General features: G+C 47.1%; 1 non-coding gene across 1 annotated transcript; it reads right to left on the reverse strand.

Annotated features, from left to right (window-relative positions):
- Nucleotides 1–7,860: 7,860 nt before the first annotated feature.
- trnag-gcc (transfer RNA glycine (anticodon GCC)) lies at nucleotides 7,861–7,931 on the reverse strand. The gene has a single exon. It is a non-coding gene; the product is annotated as a tRNA-Gly (tRNA).
- Nucleotides 7,932–8,822: the final 891 nt, after the last annotated feature.

Genomic DNA, 8,822 nt, shown 5'->3' on the forward strand with positions numbered 1-8,822 from the left:
GTGCCTTTGATCTATGTCACGGTTTTTTTTCAGACGACTCAGATAGAAAAAGAAGTTTCTGCTATTCCTGTTATGTTCGACAGATACTGACACCTGCTTCTTGGCGTGAGTGGCCAACTGTACCAGGTAAGGTTTCTCTCTGGTCACAGCTGCTTCACGATCAGAGCTGAAGCTGCAGTTGGTTTGTATCGAGCTGGAGTTTCTGTTTCCTCCTCCTCTCTGAGCTGCTCTCACTGTAACTAATAAACTCTCATCACTAGTTCATTCTGTTTCCTCCTCCTCTCTGAGCTGCTCTCACTGTAACTAATAAACTCTCATCACTAGTTCATTCTGTTTCCTCCTCCTCTCTGAGCTGCTCTCACTGTAACTAATAAACTCTCATCACTAGTTATCAGGACCTGATCAGTACATGAAGTTACTTAGTGTTTGTTTGATTCCAGAGTTTATTAAACTCATTTAAACATCATGAACTGACTGGGACATTTTTAGAACTGCTTCCAACAGCCTCGATGAATACACAGATGCAGTGACGTCATACATCAGCTTCTGTGAAGACAGATGTATCCCAACACGCACCAGGGTGAGCTATAACAACGACAAGCCCTGGTTCACTGCAAAACTCAAACAGCTTCGTTTGGAGAAGGAGGCGGCCTTCAAGAGTGGGGACATGGATAGTTTCAGACTGGCAAAATACTCGTTTGGCAAGGAGATTAAGGAGGCCAAACGACAGTACTCAAAGAAGCTGGAACAACAGTTCGCAGCCAACGACTCGTCAGTCTGGAAGGGGCTGCGAGTGATCACCGGCTGCAAAACCAAATCCCCCCACTCTGTGGAAGACCTGAAACTTGCAAACGAACTGAATGACTTTTACTGTAGATTTGAAAGACAATGGACCAGTTCTAACCCAGACTCCCAGCCCCCCGACACAGCTATTACACCTCTTCACCCCAGCCTGGACAAAGACTCAACCCCCCTCCCCCCCATCACACCTCTCTCTATTCAGGAGAGAGATGTAAACAAGCTTCTGAATAAATTGAACCCCCGCAAGGCACCTGGACCCGACGCTGTCTCCCCCTCCACACTGAGGCACTGTGCAGACCAGCTTTCTCCAGTGTTCACGAACATCTTTAACACCTCACTGGCTGAATGTGTTGTACCCGCCTGTCTCAAAACATCCACCATCATCCCCGTTCCCAAGAAGCAGAGGATCACAGGCCTTAATGACTACAGACCTGTCGCCCTGACCTCTGTAGTAATGAAGACCTTTGAGCGCCTCGTGCTGACCCACCTCAAGACAATAACCAACCACCTCCTCGACCCACTGCAGTTTGCCTACAGAGCCAACAGGTCCGTAGACGACGCAGTCAACATGGGACTCCACTTCATCCTCCAGCACCTCGACTCCCCCAGCACCTACGCCAGGATCCTGTTTGTGGACTTCAGCTCCGCATTCAACACCATCGCCCCAGCTCTTCTCCGTGACAAGCTGACACAGCTGAGCGTGCCTGAGCCCACCTGTAGGTGGATCTCTAACTTCCTGACTGACAGGAAGCAGCGCGTGAGGCTGGGCAAGCTTGTCTCTGAGTCCCGGACCATCAGCACTGGAGCCCCACAAGGTTGTGTGCTCTCCCCTCTACTGTTCTCCCTCTACACCAACAACTGCACCTCCAGCCATCCCTCTGTCAAACTCCTGAAGTTTGCAGACGACACGACCCTCATCGGATTAATCACCAATGGGGACGAAGCCGCCTACAGAGAGGAAGTTAACAGCCTGGCTTCCTGGTGCAGCCAGAACCACCTGGAGCTGAACGCTTTAAAAACTGTAGAGATGGTGGCAGACTTCAGGAGGAGCCCAGCCCAAACTGCCCCCCTCAGCCTGTGCAACTCCCCAGTTAAAACAGTGGAGTCCTTCAGATTCCTGGGGACCATCATTGCACAGGACTTGAGGTGGGCGGAGAACATCACCTCCATCACCAAGAAGGCCCAGCAGAGGATGTTCTTCCTGCGGCAACTGAGGAAATTCAACATGCCGCAGAAAGTGATGGTTGAATTCTACACAGCCATCATTGAGTCCATCCTCACCTCATCAATCACCGTCTGGTTCGCTGCCTCCACTGCCAAGGACAAGGGCAGACTGCAGCGGATCATAAGGTCAGCTGAGAAGGTCATCGGCTGTGACCTGCCGGCCCTCCTAGACCTGTTCCACTCCAGGACCAGTAGGAGAGCAGGCAAGATCATTGCTGATCCTTCACATCCCGGTCACCACCTGTTCCAGAGACTTCCCTCCGGAAAAAGGTTTCGGGCCATCAGGACTAAAACCTCTCGCCATCTGAACAGTTTTCTCCCCGTGGCAGTGGGGCTCACAAACAAGCCCCCTGCATCACACTGACTCTGCACCGCACTGACTCTACCCCACCACACCCCACCCCCTGCACATAATTTATAATTTATTACTTATATACTACTGGCACTATCACCAATCTCTGCACCTTCACACAGCACGTGCCCATAACCCTGTTAATCTGTTAATGTATATATGTATATTCTTTATTTTATTTTTATTTTATTTTATTCTATTTTATTTTATTCAATTTCTTACATATTGTTGTTTTTTATATTGTTGTTTTATGTACATAAGTAGTGCACCAATGACACCAAGGCAATTTCCTGTATGTGCAAACATACTTGGCAAATAAAAGAATTCTGATTCTGATTCTGATGTAAACATACAAAGCAGTCGAAAGAACGTTTCCCACTCTCCCCACAGTGAAACATATAAAGTGCACAGGCACAACAGATAAACATTACATTACAGCAGTGCAAGTTAAAAGAGGTAAAAGTGATAAGTGATAAAAAGTGATAAAGTGATAAAGTGATAAAGTGCAGAGACAGTTTGTTTCAGAGTCCTGAGTGATTTTTGGAGGGGGGGGGGATTTCAGCCTGTTGTCAGACGGTCGGATATGGCTGGGGGGAGTGAGTGGAGAGAATTTAGCTTCCTGACAGCTTGGTGGATGAAGCTATTGCTGAGTCTGGTGGTGCGGGAACGGAGGGTCCTATACCTTCTTCCAGAGGATAGGAGGCTGAAAAGGCTGTGTGCGGGGTGGCTGGTGTCCCTCGCAATCGAGGTGGCTTTCCGGGTGAGGCGGGTGGTGTATATGCTTTGCAAGGAAGGGAGTGGGGCACCAATGATCCTAGCAGCTGTGTTCACCACGCGTTGCAGTGCTTTTCGGCTGTATTCAGTGCAGCTACTGCCCCACACAGTGATGCAGCTTGACAGGATGCTTTCAATGGTGCCCCTGTAGAATGTGTTCAGGATGGGTGTGGGGGCTTTTGCTTTCTTGAGCTTGCGGAGGAAGTAGAGGCGCCGCTGGGCTTTCTTCGCCAGTGATGCAGAGTTGGTGGCCCAGGAGAGGTCCTCACTGATGTGCACCCCCAGGAATTTGGTGCTGCTCACTCGCTCCACAGCAGCACCATCGATGGTCAGTGGTGGGTGTTCAGTGTGTCTTCTCCTGAAGTCAACCACAATCTCCTTTGTTTTGCTGACATTCAGCTGGAGGTTGTTGTCTCTGCACCACGTGGTCAAGAGGTTGACCTCCTTCCTGTAGTAGGTCTCATCGTTCTTGGTGATGAGACCCACCAGAGTAGTGTCGTCCGCAAACTTTACCAAGTGATTGGTGCTGTAGGTAGGTGTGCAGTCGTGAGTCAGCAGGGTGAAGAGCAGGGGACTGAGCACACAGCCTTGTGGGGCCCCTGTGCTCAGTGTGATGCTGCTCGAGATGTTGTTGCCGACTCGTACTGCTTGTGGCCGCTCGCTGAGGAAGTCCAACACCCAGTTGCAAAGGGAGGTGTTGAGCCCCAGCTGGTCCAGTTTACAGATGAGTTGTTGTGGGATAATGGTGTTAAAAGCTGAACTGAAGTCTATGAAAAGCATTCTCACATGTGAGTCTGCTTTTTCCAGGTGGGTGAGGGCTGGGTGGAGAGCAGAGCAGATTGCGTCCTCTGTGGAACGTTTGGCCCGGTATGCAAACTGAAAGGGGTCCCGGGTGGGGGGGAGGATGGACTTGATGTGTGACATGACTAGCCGTTCAAAGCACTTCATTATGATGGGGGTAAGTGCCACAGGGCGATAGTCATTGAAGCAGGATGGAGCCGGTTTCTTTGGTACAGGTATGATGATGGAGGTCTTGAAATGTGATGGAACAGCAGCTTGACTCAGAGAAGTGTTGAAGATAACTGTGAAGATATCCTTAAGCTCCTCTGCGCAGTCCCTCAGTACACGGCCTGAAATGTTGTCTGGGCCTGTTGCTTTTCGGGGGTTGATAGTGGCGAGTGCCCTCTTCACACTTTCTGCAGACAGGCACAGAGCCTGGTCGTGGGGGGGGGGGTGGAGTTTTCTGTGGGCTTGTGTTGTTGGTTGCTTCAAACCTTGCAAAGAAGCTGTTGAGGTCGTTGAGCAGAGAGGTGTTGTCGTCGCAGGTCTGTGATGCAGGCTTGTAATCCGTGATGGTCTGGATGCCCTGCCACAGGCTGCGCGTGTCTCTGCTGTCCTTGAAGTGGCTTGTAATCTTTTTTGTGAAGTCCTGTTTAGCTGTTTTGATGCCACGGGACAGGCTGGCTCTCGCTGTTCTTAGGCCAATCCTATCCCCGGCTCTGAAGGCTTTGTCCCTGGCCCTCAGCAGCTGATGGACAGCTCCTGTCAGCCATGGCTTCTTGTAAGCCTGAGTGATGATGGTCTTTGTGTGGGTCACATCATCCATGCATTTGCGGATGTAAGAGCAAACAGTGTCTGTGAGCTCCTCATTGTCAATGAGGTTGTTGTGAGTGGCTGCTTGCTTGAACATGTCCCAGTCTGTTGTCGCAAGACAGTCTTAAAGAGCACTCATTGATCCCTCCGGCCACACTGAAATCTCTTTCCGAACCGGTTTTTCCACTCTCACTCTGGGCCGATATGCTGGCATTAGCATAACAGTGATGTGGTCAGAAAGTCCGATGTGGGGGAGGGGGGAGGCTTTGTATGCACCTTTGTGTGAAGTGTAAACCAAGTCCAAGGTGTTTTTCTCCCTTGTTGGGAAATTAACATGCTGGTGAATATTTGGGAGTAGTGTTTTAAGATTGGCATGATTAAAGTCTCCAGCGACGATAGTGAATCCATCTGGGTGTGCTGTCTGTTGTTCACTGATGGCCTGATGTAATTCACAGAGTGCCGCATTCCTGTCACTGCTGCTGGAGGTTGGAGGGATATAAACCGCGATTATCAAAACCGCAGTAAATTCCCTCGGCAGGTAGAAAGGACGGCACTTTAGAATCATAAACTCCGCCAGTGGTGAACAGTGTCTGCATACTACCACAACGTCCTGGCACCACGCGTCACAAATGTAAACACAGACTCCTCCTCCGCGTTGTTTGCACCCGTTAACGTGGGCTCTGTCCGCTCGATAGCATGTTAGCTGCTCAAGATGTACAGCAGAGTTGGGGATGTTGTCAGTTAGCCATGTTTCAGTGAAGACAAGCACACAGCAGTTACTCACTGTTCGGTTCGCTGATCTCAGCAGTTGTATGTGGTCCATTTTGTTGTCCAGGGATCTTACGTTGGCCATGATGATGGATGGTATGGCTGGGCGAGTTGGGCTAGCCGCTAGCCTGGCTCGGATACCTCCACGCTTGCCCCTCTTCTGCACTCTCGCACACCGCTTCCGACGTCTCCTGATCGGGGCTGTAGTCCGGTGTGGGTCCGGTGTAGTCCGGTGTGGGTCCGGTGTAGTCCAGGGCTGGCGAAGTAGTCCGAGCTCCTTGATTGTTTTCTTTGTTGTAGTGTCCAACATGTTGTTATTGTTGCTTTTACGGATGTTTAGCAGAGCCTGTTGACTGTACTTGTAATCCAACGCATACAGACGAGACGAACACAACAAACTTTCGGACAAACACTTATTAAATAAACAAAACACCGCTTTTTCGGGAGCGTGGGTGGTCGCTGCGTCTACACGCGCCGCCATCTTAGTGGTATTTCTGTGGAGAAAACTCGTCCTGTTGGATCTTAGTGCAGCAGTTGACACCATAGATCATAAGATCCTGTTACAGAGACTAGAACAACATGTAGGGATCAGAGGAACTGCACTAGACTGGTTTAAATCATATTTATCAGATAGATTTCAATTTGTCATATTACTCCTGTCTTAGCTCCTCACATATAAAGCCCTTAACAATCAAGCCCCATCATGTATCAAAGAGCTCATAACACCATATTATCCAAGTAGATCACTTCGTTCACAAAACACAGGCTCTCTTGTGGTTCAGAGAGTCTGTGAGAGTAGAACAGGAGGTAGAGCATTCAGCTACCAGGCTCCTCTCCTGTGGAACCAGCTCCCACTCTGGGTTCAGGAGACAGACACCATCTCTGCATTTAAAGTTAAACTTAAAACGTTCCTTTTTGATAAAGCCTATAGTTAGTCCTGGATCAGGTGAGTCCTGAACCATCCCTTAGTTATGCTGCTATAGGTCTAGACTGCTGGGGGAACTCCCATCATCCACTGAGCACCTCTCCACTTCTCTGTCTCTCTGCCCCCCCACATTCACTCATTTATTTATTTTAATACATGTCAATAACTATTTCACTTTGTCCTCCCATAGTCTCTCTCTTTCTCTCTCATTTCGGATATCTCTGACCCCGGAACTTCAGGACAACAACTTTACCTTTATTACTATAAGTAATTTCAATATCTCAGTAATTCATTATGATATGAATTGTGTCTGTTATCATTAATAATTAATAGTCTCGACACTGTTGTTTACATTTTAACTAGTCAGATCTGATACCTGATGGAGCTCAAGTGTTTGTGGTCTTTCTCGCCCCCCCTCTCCCCTACTTACTCCTCACCACTATCCCTCTCTCTTCTCTCACCTCTTTTCCACCCATCTCTCCTCTCCTTCCCCCGTTTTCTTTGCTCACCCCAACCAGTTGAGGCCCACATTGAGTCTGGTTCTAGAGGTTTCTCTCTGTTAATGAGGGAGTTTTTCCTCCACAGTCTCCAAAGTGCTGCTCATTGTGGGAACTGTTGGGTTTCTCTATATTTCGATTTTAAGGTCCTGACCTTCTATGTAAAGTGCCTTGAGATAATGTATATTATGATTTGGCGCTATACAAATAAATTGAATTGAATTGAATTATACTAACGAGGATTGGTGCATTACCAAAATCAACCACGTGGAGACTAGGGTGGCGCTGTTCTGTTAAAGATAAGTCATTGGTTGTGTTGTCTTTGTACAGTGACCACCATGAATGTTGTAATAGTGGTTCCTCGATAACAACAATTTCCTAACACTCATGCAGTTTTGAATCTCTCCTCTGAAATCTCAAAGGACTCCTAGTAGCAAATTCTTTGCAATGAGATTTGGCTCCCCTCAGAAAACCGCTTGGTGGTTATGGTGTATTCACCAGTATCAAGCCCTGGGGATTCACTGTTTATCAGTTGTCTTAACACGTGAAAGGTCCTCAGCTCAAAACTGGGCAGAAACAACTTCTTCTGTCTCAATTCTTTTCCAACACAGTCAGGTCAGAATCGTCTGGCAGACAATGGTTGAGTTAGTGTTTTAATTCTATGAGCCTCTAAGATATACCCTGTAAACAGAATGCTGTGCTTGTGTTGCCTATTGATGAACAGTTCTGACTTGCAGTGCCTGCTCTCAGTTTCAAGTCAATGTCATTGCCACATAAAAGATTTCAAATTTTTCAAAATATCAAAAGGCCCACTTTACTATCTTATTACTGTTACACAAATAAACAAATTCCAGAAGGACATGTTGACATTGTGATCACTCTACTCAACTTTCTAAATACAAATAATTGGCCAAAAAAAAAAATGTTGCATTGGCCGGGAATCGAACCCGGGCCTCCCGCGTGGCAGGCGAGAATTCTACCACTGAACCACCAATGCGTGCCTTTGATCTATGTCACGGTTTTTTTTCAGACGACTCAGATAGAAAAAGAAGTTTCTGCTATTCCTGTTATGTTCGACAGATACTGACACCTGCTTCTTGGCGTGAGTGGCCAACTGTACCAGGTAAGGTTTCTCTCTGGTCACAGCTGCTTCACGATCAGAGCTGAAGCTGCAGTTGGTTTGTATCGAGCTGGAGTTTCTGTTTCCTCCTCCTCTCTGAGCTGCTCTCACTGTAACTAATAAACTCTCATCACTAGTTCATTCTGTTTCCTCCTCCTCTCTGAGCTGCTCTCACTGTAACTAATAAACTCTCATCACTAGTTATCAGGACCTGATCAGTACATGAAGTTGCTTAGTGTTTGTTTGATTCCAGAGTTTATTAAACTCATTTAAACATCATGAAAAATGACTCGTCAACATGTTGTGCTCAGTACAACATGAGAGGAGACGCTCACAGTCAGGACTCAGTGATAAAATTACCGGAGCGACACGCAGACATGATCAGACACCATGGATTTATAATAATAACTTAACACATTATCTTAAATCTGTTACTAAATCATCCCAATAAAAGATGAACTATGAACTTGTTCTTAAGTGTGAACTGACTCAACACTGCAAACAGCAGCTACTGAAGGCAGAAGTAGTAGAACTGGATCATCACACTCCTGTGACCAATCCAGCATGAGACTGAGGTCAAGACCGCCCTTACTCATTTGCATATGACACAGAAATAAATAAATGTAGAAATAAATAAATGTGGAAATAAAATTAAGACATTTATTTATTTCCAAATGTATTTATTTATACTTAAGTCTTTCTCGTCCTCCATAACAAGCAGCCCAATCTGTAGGTAATAACACTGGAATCTTTATGTAATAAGACATA

The sequence above is a fragment of the Paralichthys olivaceus genome, chromosome 5 (assembly GCF_024713975.1).
Source record: "Paralichthys olivaceus isolate ysfri-2021 chromosome 5, ASM2471397v2, whole genome shotgun sequence".
Classification (NCBI taxonomy): domain Eukaryota; kingdom Metazoa; phylum Chordata; class Actinopteri; order Pleuronectiformes; family Paralichthyidae; genus Paralichthys; species Paralichthys olivaceus.